The sequence below is a fragment of the Stenella coeruleoalba genome (genome assembly GCF_951394435.1).
Source record: "Stenella coeruleoalba genome assembly, chromosome: X".
Classification (NCBI taxonomy): Eukaryota; Metazoa; Chordata; class Mammalia; order Artiodactyla; family Delphinidae; genus Stenella; species Stenella coeruleoalba.
This window is the reverse complement of record NC_137152.1, coordinates 6,858,608-6,879,272: the sequence shown is the minus strand read 5'-3', so window position 1 is coordinate 6,879,272 and position 20,665 is coordinate 6,858,608. Positions and strand designations below refer to the sequence as shown.

Sequence of the window (20,665 nt, the reverse complement as noted above, 5' to 3'; positions counted from 1 at the left end):
AGAAACTATTTCATGGAAGCTTAAGGGAATGAACGGTTAAGAAACGCATTTGCCCGTGGAAAATTTAGTTTTACATTCCTATTCAAAATAATGTAGATTACCGAAATAAAATCAAAGCTGTTCTTCGGGTGACCAAGTGGCTTTGTTTCACTCATTAATAAACGAGCTGGGGCTTCCCTGGTGGCCCAGCGGTTGAGAGTCCGCCTGCCGATGCAGGGGACGCGGGTTCGTGCCCCGGTCCGGGAGGATCCCACGTGCCGCGGAGCGGCTGGGCCCGTAAGCCATGGTCGCTGAGCCTGTGCGTCCCGAGCCTGTGCTCCGCAACGGGAGAGGCCACGGCAGTGAGAGGTCCGCGTACCACAAAAATAATAAAAAATAAACGAGCTGGCTGGTTCCCAGGCAATGCTCTGGACCAGCCCCTGTCCCCTGGGCGTTCCCCCCGGTCCCAGCTGCACCGAAGGCCCCATCTCCCAGACATGCCCTAGGAGTACATGCTGCCCTTTAAGCCAAGGATGCCTTCCTCTGGACTCCAAAAACCTCTGCATCACCGGTGCGCTGGCTCAGATGTCACCTCCCCGACCTCCAGAAGGCAGGGGCAGCCCCACACAGCTGTCATCACCACACAGGAGGATGCTCAGGGGTCCTCCCTTCCCAGAGGAAGGGGCAGGGCTTTGCGCCCCATCAGGCATTCCGTAAGACGGCTGACGACTGGCTGGTCCTCTGCACTCCCCGACCCACCCCACTGCCACCACTTGATTATAATAACCGGCACAAAGCATGAGTCACTACGTCATCCCTGAACGAATACATACACTTCAGAATAACAACCATTTAGTCTGTAAGTATATCAACTGGTAAGAGACAGCTTAAATCAGCTGGGACAAGGGAGAGCAGTGAACTGGGACACAGAGCATGGCATCTGAGCAAAGAGAGGCAGATAGGAGGGCTGTGCGATTCAGTGATCTCTTCTGCTACGAAATGAGGACAAAAGATAACATCAAATGGGCCTAGTGACTGCTGAAGGGCCAGGCGTTGTGCTAAGTGCTTTCCGTGGACAACTGCATTTAATCCTCATATGCGGGGAAAGATATTCTTTGACAGAGCACAAAACTTAGGCTTAAAACTTGGAGCCTTTGCTCAAGGGCACATGGACTTAACAAGAGTCCCAGCTGGGATGGCAGAGCCCAAGAAATGTTGGACCGGCTCCCCTTTGCGATCTGTACCGGGTCTTCCCTGCTGGGTTCCTCCTGGCCCCGACCCACTTTTTCCGTCACTCCTCCCCCCACAAGCCCCCCACACCCCATAATGACTTGGATTGGGGGTAGCCCCTGAGTCTCTGAGGGACGCCCCCAGGGGCATCCTTTGCCCTATGGGATGGGCCAATCCAGACTCAAACAGCCCCATCTTCTCGTTGGTTTCTCTTAACACTGCTAAGAACGGGAAGGAGGGGCCCCTTCCAGCGAGGCTGAGCATAAGACCACAGCTCAACCAGAATGACATGCAGCGCTGATTTAAAGGCTAAATTCAGAACACCCCTGACCAGCCCTACTCATAAGAAGCAAAGCAAAAGTAAGGGGAAAACATTCTTTGAAAATTCAAGTGCCTTTAAAAGATGCTGTGTTTTAAACACGGGTGGGTTTTCTTCCAAGGAGAGGAACGCTACAAAATGAGCTTCCTTAAAAAAAACGTGCAAATGTTCAGAATTCCTATGTAAAATCAGCCCTACCTCCGTGACATTTTGTGCAAACTAAACAAGGTCTCAGTTGATAGTTCTGCGTGAAAATACATCTGGGCACTTTCTCTACAAAGAAACAGAACTGCTGAGAGTTACGGCAACACCAGGCAAAACGTTAATCATATAAATCGTACGTAAAATAATTCCTTGGGGAAAAAAAAACCCTCTTTATTTTAAAATAATTTTAGACTTATAGAAAGTTGCAGAAATAGTAGAGAGTTCCCACGAAGCCTTCACCTAGCTTCCTGCTGTGTTAACATCCTAAATAAACACAGCAATGGTCAAAACAAAGAAATCAACACGGGCACAGCACACCTAACTGAACTACAGACTTTAAGCAAACTCACAGGTCCTTCTTGTGTCTCCGATTTCCATCCAGGACCCCACAACCCGTTGACCTGTGACAGTCGCCCTTTGTGTGTGTGTGTGTGTGTGTGTGTGTGTGTGTGTGTGTGGTATGTGGGTCTCTCACTGTTGTGGCCTCTCCCGTTGTGGAGCAACAGGCTCCGGACGCGCAGGCTCAGCGGCCATGGCTCACGGGCCCAGCTGCTCCGCGGCACGTGGGATCTTCCCGGACCGGGGCACGAACCCGTGTCCCCTGCATCGGCAGGCGGACTCTCAACCACTGTGCCACCAGGGAAGCTCAGTCGCCCTTTCTTTCCTTGCCATTCAAAGCCAGACTCTTTGGACGAGCGCGAGAAGGTATTTCGTAGAATGCCGCCTCTCTGGACGAGCGCGAGAAGGTATTTCGTAGAATGCCGCCCCCCCCCACCCCCTTTTGGGTTTGTCCACTTCTCTTGATTAGATGCAGGTTATGCATTCCCGGCAGGGATACCACAGAAGTGATGCTGTGTCCTTCTCAGGGCATCACATGATGTCACTATGCCTTACTCCTGGTGAGGTTATCCATCCTCTCCTTGGTAATTGGTAAATATCTTAGGGGACATACTCTGAACCCATACTAGTATTACGTCGTGATTCTTAGACGTTGGCGATATGAAAATTAACATATGGCTAACAATGTATACTTTAAATGGTTAGCACTATTTGTATCCTTTTCAAAAGGAAAACTCCCAAGAGGAAATTTTTAAACATGCAATTTTTAAAAAGAACTCTTGAGTTCAACCATTGATGAAGAGTTAAGCAAGAGTAAGTACAATGCTTAAAATGTCGAGGGATTATCTGTGGGTGAGCAGGAATCCAGGCAGCTGAGAGCAGCAAGAAAGTCAACCCCAAAAACACATCCCAAGAGGAAGCCTCGGTCCATGAGGCATGTTGCCAGTAATCTATTCGAAGGACGTTTGGAATCATCACTTAATTTTGTGTAATTATTATCCTGAGTATAAACAAAAGTTCTCTTAGAGTATCCATTTCAAAATGACACTGTAAATACAAGTAAGTTGAGGCTAAGTTTACTGCCAATAAACACTTTCATTAAAAAGAAGAATGGGGTTTCCCTGGTGGCGCAGCGGTTGAGAGTCCGCCTGCCAATGCAGGGGACACGGATTCGTGCCCCGGTCCGGGAAGATCCCACGTGCCGCGGAGCGGTTGGGCCCGCGAGCCATGGCCGCTGAGCCTGCGCGTCCGGAGCCTGTGCTCCGCAGCGGGAGAGGCCACAACAGTGAGAGGCCCGCATACTGCAAAAAAAAAAAAAAAAAAAAAAAAAGAAGAAGAAAAAGAATGATTTCTGTACCCCATACATTGTTTTAAAGAAAAACTCTATTCGTTTTAAAAAACGAGTTATGATGCACTATTGTAGAAAGCATCCGTGTGACGTGAAGTGACAAGCAAACTAACACTCTAGACCCATCACTGAGCCCTAAGAGCGTGATTAATTCACCTGCAAGCATCGGTCTGCAATCCCGACGGGGGCCAACCCAACGGAAAGACCCCTTCAGGTGGGCATGGTGGGTGGTGTACAAACGAGAAGCATGGCCAAGTTTAGCATCCTTAAAGAAATGCTCTAAAGACACAGTGATGTAAATACATGTAAAATTCTGGTGAAAAAAGAGTGTACTTTTAGAGCACCAACAACTTGCTTAAATAATTAAGGAGTGGATGTACAGCCTTACAGACACACGGAGATCATCCAATACACACTTTACATTCTAAGACTTCAAGCAGACACATCTCATGAACCTGCATTATAAACCGTAGCCGGCTTCCTTGGATTTGGAGCCAGACAGGGTTCTTCCCCAGCCCCACAGCTCGCCACAAGTGTGACCCTGAGCAAGTACACGCACTTCCCTCCTGGGGATGGGATGACGGGTAAAACCACCTCTCAATTAAAGGCAACCATCTGTACAATAATGAACACATTCCAGCAAAGATTTCTGGTAGCTGGTGAGTTAATCAACTCAGCACATTTGGCTCAGAGTTAAGCTCACCGTTACTGGGTGGGGCGAATGGTGTCCCCTGAAAAACATCCTTTGACGTTGTAACTCCCGGTACTCGTGAATGTGACCTTATATAGAAATCAGGTCTTTTGCAGACAGAATCAAATTCAGATGAGGTCATACTGGACTAGGGTGGGCCTTAAATGCAATGCCTGGCGTCTTTAGAAGTGAAAGGAGAGATCTGGAGACACAGACACCTGAAGGAGGCCGTGTGAAGATGACGGCAGAGACTGGAGTGATGCGGCCACAAGCCAAGGAACAGCCGGGGCCACCAGAAGCCAGGAGAGAGGCATGGAGTAGATTCTCCCTCAGAGCTTCCAAAAGGAGCTGACTTTTCCAATACTTTCATTTCGAACTTCTGATCTCCTGATCTGTGAGAAAATCCATTTCTGCTGTTTTAAGACCCCCTGGTTTGTAGAAATTTGTTTACAGTAGCCAGAGGAAAGTCATACAGGATACTGATGGTATTTGGTTTTTAAAAATTTTTAAAAATACTTCTATATTAGAGATACATCCGAAAATACTCAATAACAAGATGCCTGAGATTTGCTTTAAATTATTCTAATAAAAAGAAAAAAAAAACAGTGAGGGGACAGGTGACATCATCTCATGAAATCCTGACAGTGGGTGTAGCAGGGTGAGGGGGAATATACCAAAATATTCTATATACTTTTGTTTGTATGTTTGACAATTTCCATGTTAACAAGCTAAGAGTGTATATGTCAGACGTTAGCCGACTAGCTTCTAAACTATATATGCAACGCTGTCCCGATCTTTAACCAATGCAATTAACTTTAATATCCAGTTTTACTCACTACCCTCTTTGAAACAGAAACAGCAGAAAACCACGGGAACCCCATTGATTAAAGCAGCCGTCCCATAGTGATGAATGGCCAGTAATCTTCCAACTGAGTTTCCTGAAATAAAGCTGAAATTCATAAACCTCATCTCCCTGTATGCTTGACCAGATAAACAGTATCACAAGCACCACGGACTTAGGTGCACTGGATAAATATAAGGAATTCTTTTTTCTAGGCACGAGGGCCGTAGCGCACACACAGAACTAAGAAATGGAATCAACACGTGGAATGCCTGACCCTTTCCTAAGGCTACCCCTGTGGGGATTAGGTTCCCCTGGGGAGCATCAACCAAGAAGCGTTCAGATTATAGACCTAATGAATGCAACACGGCAGGTCCAACAATATGACCGTCATATGAGAGATCGCACTTCAAGTGAGTATGAAAACACTGCTTCAACATCCACTTGCTGTTCTGAAGCAATAATTAAGGCTGTGAGTGTACTGGCCGGGGGCCTTCCCAACACATCTCATTTGAGCAGTAGAAGACACAGGCATCTGCTACCCGGTCTCCAACCCTAACAGCCCTCGGGAATGGTGAGCAGCATTCTGGTAACGATGCTGAAGCTTCCCGATACCTGCATTTAGCAAACGCGGGCCTGCTTCTCATAACTCCTCCTCGGGGAACACTGAGCTCACGCTTCACCCTAACCGCTCTGGAAAGCAATGAACCCGGAGGGGCAGCCCTGAGCCAGCATCCTTCAGGAGAAACCTCGGCGAAACCTACATGAAAAATGCGATGAGGAACACAGTCAGGGGGACCTCCCTGGTGGCACAGTGGTTAAGAGTCCGCCTGCCACTGCAGGGGACACAGGTTCGAGCCCTGGTCCGGGAAGATCCCGCAGGCCGCGGAGCAACTAAGCCCGTGTGCCACAACTACTGAAGCCCACGAGCCACAACTACTGAACCCATGTGCCGCAACTACTGAAGCCCGCGTGCCGCAACTACTGAAGCCTGTGAGCCACAACTACCGAGCCCACGCACCACAACTACTGAAGCCCATGTGCCTACAGCCCGTGCTCCACAACAAGAGAAGCCACTGCAAGAGAAGCCACCGCAACGAGAAGCCCGCGCACCGCAACCAAGAGTGGCCCCCCGCTCGCTGCAGCTAGAGAAAACCCACGCACAGCGACAAAGACCCAACGCAGCCAAAAATAAATAAAAGTTAAAAAGAAAAAAAAAGGCAACACAGTCAGGCCTTGGCTGGGCTGGGGCAAGCAGCAGACCTCCACCAGCTCACAAGGGTCCCTGCTTTGCTCAACAGGCAGGAGGCTTCCTTTGACTTGACCCTCACATTTCCAGCTTCCTTTCAGAATTCGGGGACATGCACAGCGGGCCAGTGTACAGGGACGTGACCCTCTCCAAGGAGACAATCCTTAGATAGAGAGCCCTTCTTGCAGCACTGAGCAAGTGGAAAGTACCCTAGGACAGGGCTTCTCAGCCGCGGCACTAGTGATGTTTGGGGATGGATGACACCGTTCTTGGGACCGTCCTGTACACTGCAGGGTGACGCGCAGCATCTCTAGTCTCCACCCAAGAGATGAGAGGAGGACCTCCCTACCTGGGACAACCAAAAACATCTTCAGACGTTGCCAAGAGTCGCCCGGGGGTTAAAATCCCCCCTCAGTGAGAACCAGAGCCTTTGAAGGCTCCTCACTGCAGCCTAATCCTTGGAACGTTCTGGAGCAAAGTGTGAACTCTGACTCCTTTTGATGCATCCTGGTGGACGAGAAATGGTAGAACCAATCGTCACACAGAGAGCACGAGAAAAGAACTTGCAGATGTGCAAGCACACGAGTTTAACCAACTCACTCAGATGGCCTTTGGGAAGATGAAAAAAAACTTTCCGTGTAATGTCAGGCCTCACACGAAAGGGGTCTTGACCACTTTCACTCAGCAGGGCTGTCATTTCTAGGGACTCAAGATGGATGTGCGATAACTTCTCCAAGAGCAACAAGAACCGTAGCAGTACTAATAATGACAGGGGTTAAATCAATATGATTTTAACTAATAGCAGAGCTGGTACCAGGGAATTCCCTGGCGGTCCACGGGTTAGGACTCCGTGCTTCGACTGCAGGGGGATGGCTTCAATCCCTGGTCAGGGAATTGAGATCCTGCATGCCAGACGGCACAGCCAGAAAAAAAAAACAAAAAACAAAAAACGCTGGTACCAGTGTGGCTCCCTTTACTTTCATGAACCCACTTAAAAGACCTAACGAATAGTGTCATCTCCACCTTCCCGTTCCCTTCCTCGACCTTCTGTCACTCCCAGTTGCAGAACAGTGCTCACGTCCAGCGTGTGAAATGGCTGTGGGCTTCCTCCTCTGCTGTCTTCTGGAGGGGGGAGCGCGGGGCAGGGACTAAAAGGCTGACCTGTTGAGAGGAGGTCAGAGTGTAAACCAGCTAGCAGTCCCACGCGCTCACTTCTCTTCCTGGCCGCACGGGGATCCTAACCCGCCGGATCCGGAACCCCCAAACGCAGAGGGCATCCCGAGCTGCGTAAAGGAAAATGACAACCGGCTCTTAGCGACTCACGGCCCCGTCCTTTCCTCCCTCAGCCTTGCAAGAATAAACAGGGCGTGCTTTCGAGTCCCTTCTCGGCTCACATATGGGATCTGAAAAGTCAGTCTAATTATTCTGGTTCCGATTTCCAGTTCTATCGGTAAGCATCGACCCAAGATACGTCAAGGCCAGTCCCTAGAAGCCGTAAAATCGGAATCCTAGAAGCTGTGCCTTCGCTACTCCACAGGCAGGTGTCCTAAAGCCCCTTTCACACCCAGTTTAAGACTGGAGCTTGCGACGATGCCTGGGCGGGCTTCCCAATGCATCGACCGTGGAGATACGGTCCGCAAAGTTCAGCTCTGTTACAGCTCCTTGCATCACGTTGCTGTGGAGATGCATTCTGTTATAACAAGACGCCTCGATTCTCTGCTGAAAAGGAATTTATCTGACACTGCCCTCCCCCTCTCTGTGGTTTTATTTTCCATGCTTGGCACACAGAGTAATTCATACATTCACAAATACTTAGGGGAAAATAAATGAATAAATAAACTGCCTGGAACTGTAACAACACGCCTGCTAGCCTCTGCTTTAAGGAATTTTACATTAAGTAGGATCCAAAATCCCCCTGGGGTTTCAAGTTTGCCAGAGAGCTGATTTTTGTGAATGACTTCAACTTAACCCCTAGGATAACTGTCTTATTAAATTGCTGACACATCTGTCCCACTTAAATCTATGGTTTCTGCAAACAGGATAAAAGTGACTTCCACAGAATAGAAGCATCATGGTTTCCTTTCTTTTTTCTCTTATTATCAATGTTATCTGTTTGGCAAGCTGTCCGAGCTTCCTTAGGATGACAGAGATCGCAACACTTTGCAGTATCCTTAAAAGAAACGGCCAATTCAGTTCCACGATGCCAGGAACAGCCTCGCTGCCAAAGCTGCCCCTGCATCCTGCCGCGGCGACCCGTTTGTGCTCGAGCACAGGACGTCGCTTGTCTGACTGCAGCATCTCGTTCCACTCTGCACCGCCGACAGAGCCCTTTTCGGCCCTGCATCGCCCAGGGCTCCTTTCTGCTTCCTCCAGCTTGGCGTGATGCAGGGCTCAGCCTCGACCCTCAAACATGTATGCATCACTCACGACGCCCCGTCCTTCTTGGGACCAGGGCCAGCTCCCACGACAGCAGTTTGCTTTGGGGGGGAGGGCTGGGGGTGCTGGGAGGTGGGGGGACCGCCTCCAGCTGGGGTGCGTGCCGGGGCCGTTTACTATACCCAGGAAACATTCTTTTTTTTTTTTTTTTGCGGTACGTGGGCCTCCCACTGCTGCGGCCTCTCCCGTTGCGGAGCACAGGCTCCGGACGCACAGGCTCACGGGCCCAGCCGCTCCGCGGCATGTGGGATCTTCCCGGACCGGGGCACGAACCCGTGTCCCCTGCATCTGCAGGCGGACTCCCAACCACTGCGCCACCAGGGAAGCCCCCCAGGAAACATTGTTAAGAATTCACTCACGGCCCTTAACGAGAGGTGTATGCTCCTCTGCGGTTACCCAGCGGATACGGGCTCGATATTGCCAAGACTGGTTGGCAAAAAAGGACCTTCCTAAATGCTTTCTGAGTATCTTGGAGGGGTAAGTCACCAAACCCGAAGTGACGAGGACACATTCAGGCCCCGTGGCCGTCTCCCGTCACGCTGGTGACCAGGGAGGGGCAGGGTTCCCGTAATTCAACTTGAGAGAATGCAGCGCAGAGCAGGGAGGACTTTGTGGCTTCTGCCACTTAAAAGGACACTCGCACACTGACCCCTGACAAACGCCAGCTTCCTAGCCGTGCACTTAGCGGGCCAGCACATGGGAGGCGCACGCCCCACTCATCCCTCCCGCCTTGGTCTCACCGGGCTGCACACCTGCCCAGCTTCGTCCCCGTGAGCAAGCTCCACCTCGCCGTTTACAAGATGGGGCCGCAGCCGTCCGCACCACGTGGAGGGACCCGGCCAGCCTCGTGAATCTGCAGCAGGGCTTCTCCCCCAAGGCGCTGGTAACATCTGGGACCAGATCACTCTGCGTGGGGGGCCGTCCTGTGCACCACAGGGTGCAGAGCAGCATCCCTGCCTCCACCCACTAGACGCCAGGAGCGCCCCTGCCCCCGGCTGTGACAACCCCAAAGTGCCTCCCGACACTGCCAGATATCTGGGGAGGGGGAGGGGCAGCAAACGCAAAGTCACCTCCTTAGAGAACCACTGTTCTCAAGGGGTCAGGTATCCCCCCGCCCCAGATAAAGGCCCAGGTCGGTCTGGCTCTTCTAAAGACGGATCTTGTCTCCTGCCACCACTGTGGCCCTCACTGAACTCACCCTTCCTATAAGGCTCCTGATCTACCCGTTCTGTCCACGAAGGGTAACCCCTGGCCACATGGGGCTCTTTAATCTTAAATGAATTGAAATGAAATAAATCTAAAATCCAGTTTCTCAGGACACTGGCCACATTTCAAATGCTCCAGACGCACACGGGGCCAGTGGCCGCTCCACCGGATGGCACGGGTGTGGAACGACCCCACCTTCATCGGAAGTTCTATGGGGGGCGGCTGCCCTAGGCCATCCAACGGCGTTCCTTACAGTTCTAACGCGGCCCATGCTTCTCGAAGACCTCTTCCCTCAGGAAGAGAATGACCGGGAGGCAAATTACCACCAGGCACGATGGACGATCTAGGCTTGGAAAAATAAGAATGACTCATTTTAAAAAATGTGGTGGTGCTTAAAGATTTAAAGAATGGGAATTTCTACAAAATGACCCCTGGACCCTTGGACAAGTTGGTAATTTTAAGAACTGTATTTTTAAAAACAGGAAGTCGAGAGAGAAGGCATTTATTCCAACTTTACATACAATAAATGAAGAATGTACGCACCTGGAAACTATTTAGATTGGCCTAAAAATATAGTCTGGGTTAAAGGAAAGTGGTGGAACCTACCCCATCCAAACGAGCTATGTGGACCCACTTAGACGAACTGCGGCATCTCATCATGTTACCCAACCTTTCCTGAGGAGCCTGCTCCCAGTTTTGTGCTGCTGGAGTCGTCCAGGTCCATCTACAAACCTGTTTCAATACTGCACCGCCTTCATCAGGCCTGGTATCTGCCCAAATGCGGAGCACACGGCGTCCGAGTGATTCCCGGGTGCGGCGCGCTCATCACGGGCCCCAGTTTACCCAGCACACGGCGTCCGAGTGACTCCTGGGTACAGCGCGCTCATCACGGGCCCCAGTTTACCCAGCACACGGCGTCCAAGTGACTCCTGGGTACGGCGCGCTCATCACAGGTCCCAGTTTACCCAGCACACGGCGTCCAAGTGACTCCTGGGTACGGCACGCTCATCACGGGTCCCAGTTTACCCAGCACACGGCGTCCAAGTGACTCCTGGGTGCGGCGCGCTCATCACGGGCCCCGGTTTACCCAGCACACGGCGTCCGAGTGACTCCTGGGTACAGCGCGCTCATCACGGGCCCCAGTTTACCCAGCACACGGCGTCCGAGTGACTCCTGGGTACAGCGCGCTCATCACGGGCCCCAGTTTACCCAGCACACGGCGTCCGAGTGACTCCTGGGTACAGCGCGCTCATCACGGGCCCCGGTTTACCCCAACCCAGGGAAGGACACAACACCTTCTAAACTGCAAAGAGCCCTGTTGCGCTATACTTTGGGGGACGGGGCAGGTGCTAAAAGACAAACACATTTACAAGGATACTTATCTTAAAAATCCTTAACTGGGAAAACTGTACATTTTCATCTTACAAACCTCCCTTTATCATCGGGTTGGCCAAAAGGTTTGCTCGGGGTTTTCCGTAACCTCTTATGGAACATCTAACTCTTTCTGGCCAATCCAATATTTTGAGAGCGAATGGTTCACTGGGTCATTTTGATCTTACTTTTACACACAACCATACAAAACCCTGTACTGGAATGTTCACAGTAGCATGATTCCCGTGGCCAAACTGTGGAAACAACCCATGTCCATCAACGGATGGATGGACGGACAAAACAGCGTCTAACGCCACAATGAAATCGTACTGTTTGGCTGTAAAAAGGAACGAAGCCCTGACGCAGGCTGCGGCACGCACGAAATCTTGAACACATTATGCAAAGCGAAAGCAACAAGTCACCAAAGGCCATGCCTCGTATGACTCCGTTTATACGACAAGTCCAGAACGGGCAAATCCACGGGGACAGAAAGCAGATCTGCAGTTGCCAGGGGCTGGGGAGAGCGAGGAAGAAACGGGGAGTGACTGCTAAGGGGTATGGGGTTTCTTTTGGGGGTACTGAAATTACTCTGAAATTAGATTGTGGTGACGGCTGTACAGCTCTGTGAATACCCTAAACACGATCGGATCATACACTTTAAGGGGGTGAATTTGATGGACATGAATTATGCCTCAATAAAGCTGCTGGAAAACGTGGCTTTGGCTGAAGTGTATGCAAGCCGTCCAGCCTGGGCGACGAATCGCAAATGCACTCACACAGCTCATTCCTTCTCTGAGACAGTGGAGGCAGTCAGCAAGCAGAGGATGTTTCCACTCTAGGGATCTAGGGAAGTGTGTGTGTGTGTGGGGGGGGGGGCAGGGGCACTCACTTTTGATAACCACTTCTGCAGTATCAACAGAAGGGAACATTTTCACAATCGTTTCTGCACTTCCTCCAAGGAATAATCTTTCTTGCTGGGGGACATGGACACACAGGGCAGGAAGTCTGTCCCAGCCGTGACTCTGGGATTCCAAAAGCGATTCCAAAATGCAGTAATTCAGCTGCCATTCCCAAAATCCCTGCACGGCCCGGTACCCCCCACTCCGTTCGTCCTGCAGGCGCTGCAGTCCTGTGACACCGGGAGGGGCGCCCGCTCGCCGAGCCTCGCGTGCACCCTACCTGGCTGACACAGAGCCTGTGGTGCGGACACTCCTCAACCTCCAGACACTAAATGGACGCGAAAACGTGCTTTAGCCACTGGGCCCCCGAAGCCTCCCAGGGGTGCGGAGCAGCTCTGCCCATGCCCGGGCTACCACACGAAGGAGGCATCTCACTCTGCTCTCAAAGGGAGCCCACGGCTGCAGCATCACAGCATCAGGAGCAAACCAGAGAAGACACATCGCAAGAAACAGATCCCTGACAGGGTGATGTATTTTGTGGCAAATCAGGTCACGCCAGCCCTTGCTAGCCACAGTCCAGAATTTCTTTATTCACAGTTCAAGAACTCACCACAGCTGCAGAGTTTACAGGTTTTGAGAGCCATAAATCCACCTGCTCCCTGCTTATCTGAATTTCATACAAGATTAATATTCTACCTACATCCGCCTGCAAAGACAAACAGCTACAGAACGCAAAGTGACAATATTCTATGTCAGTAAATGCCGTGACAAGACTCAGCTGAAAACACACTGGGAGCTTAGATTTGGTGTTTTAGAGGAACATACGTTGTGTAAACCAAACACTATGTCGTCACACAGAAAAACGTCTTCAAAGTGGATGGAGGTCTTCCCTGGTGGCGCAGTGGTTAAGAATCTACCTGCCGAGGCAGGGGACACGGGTTCAAGCCCTGGTCCGGGAAGGTCCGACATGCATCCCACAGGCAGAGCAACTAAGCCCGTGCGCCGCAACTACTGAGCCTGCGCTCTAGAGCCCATGAGCCACAACTACTGAGCCCAAGAGCCACAACTAGTGAAGCCCGCGCTCCGCAACAGAGAAGCCACCACAATGAGAAACCCGTGCACTGCAACAAAGAGTTGCCCCTGCTCTCCACAACTAGAGAAAGCCTGTGTGCAGCAACGAAGACCCAACGCAGCCAAAAATAAATATATACGTTAAAAAAAAAAACCTTAGGGCTCCCCTGGTGGCGCAGTAGTTGAGAGTCCACCTGCCGATGCAGGGGACGCGGGTTCGTGCCCCGGTCTGGGAAGGTCCCACATGCCGTGGAGCGGCTGGGCCCGTGAGCCGTGGCCGCTGAGCCTGTGCGTCCGGAGCCTGTGCTCCGCAACGGGAGAGGCTGCAACAGTGAGAGGCCCGCGTACCACAAAAAAAAAAAAAAAGAGAGCACGGTGGGACGTGGGCTGGCACAGGGTACCATTCTGAACACTTCTGCTACCCATCAAAATACTTCTATTGCTCTCTCCTGTGGAAGGGAACGAGGCAGGTGGGATGAACATATAAGCTCATCTCAGAAGGCAGTTCCTACATCAGCAGAGAAATGTGTTAAGGGCACTTGAGGAAGAGTACAAGGAAGATTCTGGAGTGTTCCGTGTGCGTACCTCATCATTTCCCCACACACCGCCTGGAACACTTTCTATGTCTAAACAGTGGTCACAAGTCAGACATAAAGGGAGCCAACTTTAAAATAGTTCTTTGTAAACCATTCAACTATCCAGCGATGGGGGAGGGATAAACAACCTATGGTGCACACACACAATGGAACATTATTCAGACACAAAAAGGGAAACGGTCCTGACACATGCTACACCATCGCTGAGCTGTGAAGACATCTCACTGGGTGAAATTAACCAGGTACGAAAGGACGAATCTTATATGATTCCACTTATATGAGGTCCTTAGAGCAGTCAAATTCAGAGACATAAAGAAGAACAGTGGGTGCCACGGCTGGGAGAGGGGAGTAGAGAGTTGTTTAATGAGTGCAGAGTGTTAGTTTGGGAAGGTGAAAAGAGCTCTGCACGTGGGTGGCTGCACAACAATGGGAACATACTTGACGACACCGAACTGTACATTTCAAAATGGTTAAGATGGGAAATAAAACTGTCACCTATTGGGGAAAAAATGGTTAGGATGGTAAATTATATGTTACGCGTATTATCACTATAAAAAATAATCCCTCATCAATGTGACTTAAATAGCTATTAAGTAAAGGCATGAACTTTCAGTTACAGTCTTGTGGAGGACTATTTTCATGTCGGGGGTTCCCTTAAAAATTTGCTAATTGTGCACAGAGGAATCTTATAAAAGTAGGAACTTGGGGACTTCCCTGGTGGTCCAGAGGTTAAGACTCCAAGCTTCCAGTGCAGGGAGCGCAGGTTGGATCCCTGGTCGGGGAACTAAGATCCCGCATGCCTCGTGGTACAGCCAACCAACCAATCAATCAATCAGTCAATAAGTAGGAACCTGGAGGATCCCACAATTTTTTTTTCTGATGGCCGTGCAGCATGCCTTGTGGGATCTTTGTTCCCCAACCGGGGATCGTACCTGGGCCCTGGGCAGTGAAAGCGCCGTGTCCTAACCACTGGACCACCAGGAAATTCCCCGCAATTATTCTAAGTAATAAGATCTAGAATTATTACTGACCATAAAAAAACAATTATGCAACCTTTCTAACAGACTATAAATTAAATGAAGTCGAAGTGAACTGACGCCTTTGAATTGACACACACCATCACACCGTCAAAAATGGATTTCTTCCTGCAAAGGAAAGCAGAATTTAGGAACAGAAATCCAAGCATATTCTTTTCTAAAAGTATAGTCATACTGCGTATTTGTGACATCGTAGGAGGATCAAAAGCTCCTGACCACGGTGCTTCAGAGTAAATGCCGACAGCCACTAAACTACTGTGAAAGAAGACAGAGGGCGATATTCAATACGTGCCAAGTTTGGGGCCAACCCCCAAAGCAGCCAAGCTCATACTACTGACATCTGGGGCCAGACACTCCTGCGGTGTGTGACGGGGTGCGGGAGACTGTCCTGTCCATTGTGGGATGTCTGGCAGCATCCCTTGACACCAGTATCACACACACCCCCAATCAAGTCAATCAAATGTGACCATCAAATATGTCTCTAGACTTTGCCAAGTGTCCCCTGGGGGTAAAAACCGGCCCGCACTTGAGAGCCACTGTCCTACACCAAGAAAGAGATCTCTGGGAACCACCCATGTTTACAAGGAAAACCAAAAGGAAACACTCAGAAAAACAACATACTTTGATTTGGTACAAGAGCCAGAAGTAGCAACAGATGTCAGAAACGTCTCATCGTTTTCGGGCCAGTTTACAACCAGAACCGACAGCCAATTTCAAGAGCTTATTCTTGAATTTAATTAATCAGAACGTAATGTCTCTTTGCATCAGGTTCCATCGTGCAGAAGCTCACCAGACTTTCAATCCCTCAGCTGGGACATGGCTGCTCGCGACAGCCCTCGCCCACCCTGTGTGGGTTCGAGAGGAAAAGAGTAGCTTCTCCGGGGAAAGCAGTTTTCCTGATAACCTGGAGGGAGGCAGTGTCTGTGGGGCTCTACCTGTGTGTTCCGGGCATTCAAGAAGACAAACGTTGTTTGAAAGAAAAGTACACGGAATAAATCTGAACCGAGGATCGGAAGGGAGGAAGGAAGGGCTGAATCACGCTATCAAACAGCACCTCATCAGGCACTTTTCGTCGGCTGAAGACCACAGAAAATGCAATCGTTCTACCACATGGAATGCACGTCTTTAAATCAACGGGCTATGGTTCCGAGGGCACCCGGGACGCTTTGTGGCTTTCGATAAGACAAATGAGCAACACCCCACTCTAGCCCATGGCACCCCAGGCCTGCTGAACAAACCCCACCCCTCCCCAGGCTGCCACCTGCACCAACTTAGTATGAAAACTCCTGCAACCGGTTTGGTCTTTAACACAACGGTCCACCCAGATGAGATCCACAAAAGACACTGTTTTGTCCTTGTTACTGTGTCCGGTTCTAATTAATTCTAACAGGAAACTCTCCGGGCTCCAGGGAACCACTTCTCTCAGAGTCAGGGCTCCTTTTAATGACAGCTACTGGGCTCATTTGAGCCCTTCTTGGATTTTATGAATAGAAAGGAATTGGTGAGAACTGGCCACCCATTCCAGTTACTAGGAACCCCCTACCAAAAAAAAGAAAAAAAAAAAAAAAAAGAACAGCAGAGAAAAATGAGAAAGCAGAAGGCAGGTGCTTAGAATAAGCAACACGCGTGTGCGCGCACATGTGCACACGCACACACACACAGAACACAGCCCCAGAGCAAACACTGTGTACACCGGGGTTCTCCATCACTTCCAGACTGTGAATACGGCAGGGGAAGTGGGGAAAGGGCAGGAGGAAGAACAGGAATGTGCACTGACTCCACGTGCTCAAGACAATGTTGCACACGTTGTACCGAAACACTACGAAGCAGGGATTAACCTCCTCGTTGTACAGAAAAGAAGACCGAGGCTCAGAGGATCGAAGCAGCTTCCCAGAAGGGCCAGAGGCGCGGGTGGCGGAAGCAGGAGGGCTCTCCTCCTCTCCTCCCTCTGTCCTTGCACTACAACGACAGTGACAAAGGGCAGAACAGAGGACACGACTCAGCCTCTCGCTGCCTGGATGACCGATTCAGGTGGCAGCGAGCAGCCCCTCTGAAGGCAGCTCCCGCAGACGCGCACGGGCAGCGGCTCTGGGAGCGCAGCCAGGTGGCTCTCGGCAGCACGAACGTGGGTGCGTGCCCCGTGGACGGTGGCTTTGCCTTCCATCACCCCGAGAGCTGACAACGCCTGCAGGGCTTCCCCAGGTTCCCAGGTGCCTGACCCTCCACGCCGACCGCACACAGAGGCCTCCAAAGGGGGAAGCAGCTCAGCGGGACAGTGGGCTTAGCTCCCTCCGAGGTGGGTCTCTTTCTGTCCACGAAAGGAATCCATCCCCAGCGGCGGCTCAGATCCCAGCCCTGACGCTGGCGCTCTTCTCTTTGGTGGGGGACGCGGGGCGGCTTGCTCTCCGCGTCAGCCGGGCCAGGACTCTCTCCTGAGCAGCGTCCTGAGGGTGGCGAAGCCCAATGCCATCGCTGCCTCTTCTGAGCTCGGCAGCTCCAGCACTGCCCACGTGACCCGGGGAGACCCAGGGCTGCTCTGTGCCGTAGCCTCCTTCTCTGGACAATAGAGGCGACAGTGGCACCGACCTCGCCGGACGGCGTGAGGAATAAACGGGGCCGGAAACCAGCATCTGGCTCACACCGAAACCTGTGCCTGGGTGTTCACGGCAGCTCTGTGTCGCAGCCTCAGACTAGGGAGATCCCAAACGCCCTTCAACGAAGGAGTGGATACATACACACTGGTGTATCCAGACTGTGGAATATAGCGGGCGCTGGCAGTAATACACAACATCCGGGATGGATCGGAAGTGCTGGAGGCTAAGTCGCTAAAGGCAGGCTCAAAAGGCCACGCGTTGCTTGAGTCCATTTCTGGAACATTCTTGAAAGGATGAAATTACAGAGACGGAGAAGCCAGTTGCCGCCAGGAGCTGGAGAGGGTGACCGTACAGACGGGGCTTACGGAGCCTTCCCCGTGCTGATGGAAGAGTTCTGCATCAGATTACAGTGGGGGTTGCTCGAATCTACACGTGATCATATTTCATACACTGTCCACATGCACACACACACGCATGCACGCACATAACAACTGCTAAAATCCAGATGAGGTCTACATTTGTGTCAACAGTGCCGATGTCCAATTTCCTACTCTTGGTAAGCAGTACCTTCACGTAAGATGTTATCAGCCGGGGAAGGCGGAGGAGGGTGCCCTAGACTTCACTGTACTATTTCTGCAGCCTCTTTTTGAGTCTAACATTACTTCAAAATAGAAGCCTTCGAAAATAACGGTGTGTGATTGATGAACAGATAAACAAAATGTGGTGTATTCATACAATGGAATGTGACTCGGCAAACGAAAGGAATGCTACAAAGAAACCTGAAAACATTATGCTACGTAAAAAAGAAACCAGCCACCAAGCACACGTTACGTGATTTACTGCATTTATGTGAAACGTCCAGAATGAGCAGATCCCCAGACACTGACCGTAGACCGGTGGTGATCAGGGGCTGGGGAAGGTGGGAATGGGGAGTGACTCCTAACGTGTATGAGATTCTTTGGGGAGGGACGAAATGTTTTAAAATCAACTGTGACGGTTGCACAACTCTGTGAATACCCTGAAAACCACTGAATTGTATGTGCACTCCAGATGGGTGAATCGTCAGCTGTGTGAATTATGACTCAATAAAGTTGTTAACCGAACTACGGCAATGTCTGGCACACAGTAAGGTGTTATAGAAGTATTTTGCCACGATACACTCATCCTTCTTCACCCGTGGGGGCTGGTTCTAAAGGTCACCTTTGGTGCACAAACATGGCAGCTCTAACGCTAAGAGAATCCGAATCAGTGTCCTTTAGGCACTGTGCAGACAGGGTCAAGTTCAGAGTCCTTGCCTCCTCCTTATACCTTTTCTGCCCCTCCCCCCAGTCCCCTGCATTCCACCAGGCTGGCTTATCCACTTTTCCCTAAAAAAAGAAAAAGCTTTCTTATTCCTGAGTCCTCACCTTTGCCCACAGAGCCCCCGTCTAGAACGCATTTCCTCAGTATGTATTGAAATCCCATGCAGCACCGAACCCAATCCGAGTGTCCCTTTGAAGAGAAAGGCCCAGCCTTCCTCAGCTGCTCTAGCACAGGCTAACAGACCCTTCCTAGGAATTCCCAGAGCAGGAGCTGTCTGCACCACCCACGGCACACCCCATGCCCACCACGGCCTTCCAGCACCTGTAATCCCTTACCCCAAAACACAAGACACATCTCACACATCCTGGGATACTCCACAGTGCTCCAGAAGCAACAGATTCAAAGGATGGTCATCCCAGAAACAGGAGACTTTCATAAAAGGTGGTCTGAAAAGGCTGCTCTTGATGTGGGTGAGAATCGGGCCTCGCTGTAAACTGGGTGAAATACAGCAGCCAAGACGGCAACCCCAGAACCCAGACGGCCCTGCTCTCGGTGAGTCTGGGTTCTCTGTACCCCTCACAACGGTCCACGTGGGGCTCAGACAGCAGGAAAACGCCTCCCCAGGGGCCTACAGCACAGGCCACGTTGCCTCACAGTGGTGCCAAACGAGGTTTCTATGGAAAATTCTGGTTGGTCCACAAGCAGTGGATGCCTGTCATTTTCCAAACACATTCTGAGAGGCACATGCAAGACAAAGGGAGCCTGTGAAAGGCGAAAGAGAGTCAAAAAACTCTGTTTATTGTAAATCAGCCATCTTTGGAAAAATCCGTACCTGAAATGCACATGGGAAAACACAGCCGCGACGACGCCTCCCTCGAAAGCACACGCACTTTAACAACCATCTCCCTTTCTCTCTCCTAAAATCTCTGACTTCCAGGAGCTAAATAAAATAGGAGCTTGCTGCGAAGTGCCGACGCAGACAGAAAGCATGTTCTGGTCACCAAATCTCCTCTTACAAGAAATCCTGGGAAATCCCTGTTTCCGGTACGCACAGCCATACAGTAATAGTTAATTTTTAAGCCCAGAAAACGTGGAGCGGTTGACAGGATATTCATTACGGAATAAGAAAGAATCCATGTTACAATTCCACTTACTCAGAGCCAAACGTAGGCAAATCCCTTCTTCCTTCGAGGGTTTATTTTTTAGGCCTGTTTTCTGTCTTCAGTTACCTGTCAATGAAAAAAATACCCAAAGTCAGGCAAAACATATCAACGAAGACATCTCGAATACATTCTCGACCGTTCCCGAAGCAGGCAGACTTCTGAAAGAGGAGGTCTGAGGAAGCTGAAATAATAACAGCGTCAGATGGTAGACAACCACCGTAGGTGAACTGCAGGCTTACGTCTCTATGTAAAGCACATGATGTGACTGTCCACACACACAAATGTGTTCAAACATCTCACTATCTGAGAACCGACTGTGATCACATCAGCAGGGAGTTCCAGTAACTGAAACATCTACCCCATCTCTCAGTTTTCTCTAGCATCCTAAAACACGCTAAGTGACAACACAGGTATTTCTAGATTCAACGCAACTCAGCACGTGCTTACTGAGAACGACACGCCCGGTCCTGTGGAAAGCGGAAGCGCTGCTCAGGGCTGCCCCGGTTTCCGGGACACCTGAGGTCTGCCGTCATGTGACACTTACCCGGCTGGACAGTGAAAAGGGGGGATAGGGGGAATCTCAGTGAGGGGAGATCAGTGACAGTAAACTCGTCAGAAAACTCAGAACGAGACCGTTTAACAGGAGAGAAGTGATGACGCTCAAACTGGTTGTGGGAGACAAGTGACCAGCAGACAAGGAGCTGAGTTTACACTGGGGCCTGGGATGGAGCTCTATGAGGAGGGAGCCCTTGAATGGGAGCGACAGTGGCCAGCAAGTGCAAATGTCCCG

At 50.7% G+C, this 20,665-nt stretch overlaps 1 protein-coding gene across 15 annotated transcripts in view; it reads right to left on the bottom strand.

The window, feature by feature from the left end:
* The window catches only part of TBL1X (transducin beta like 1 X-linked), a 271,015-nt gene that overhangs the window by 123,684 nt on the left and 126,666 nt on the right, over window positions 1-20,665 (bottom strand). For all 15 annotated transcript variants that reach the window (XR_013825708.1, XM_079910408.1, XM_079910415.1 and 12 more), the window contains one exon: window positions 19,867-19,941. The gene's annotated coding sequence lies outside the window, so the exon portion shown is untranslated. The remainder of the gene's footprint in view (window positions 1-19,866; window positions 19,942-20,665) is intronic.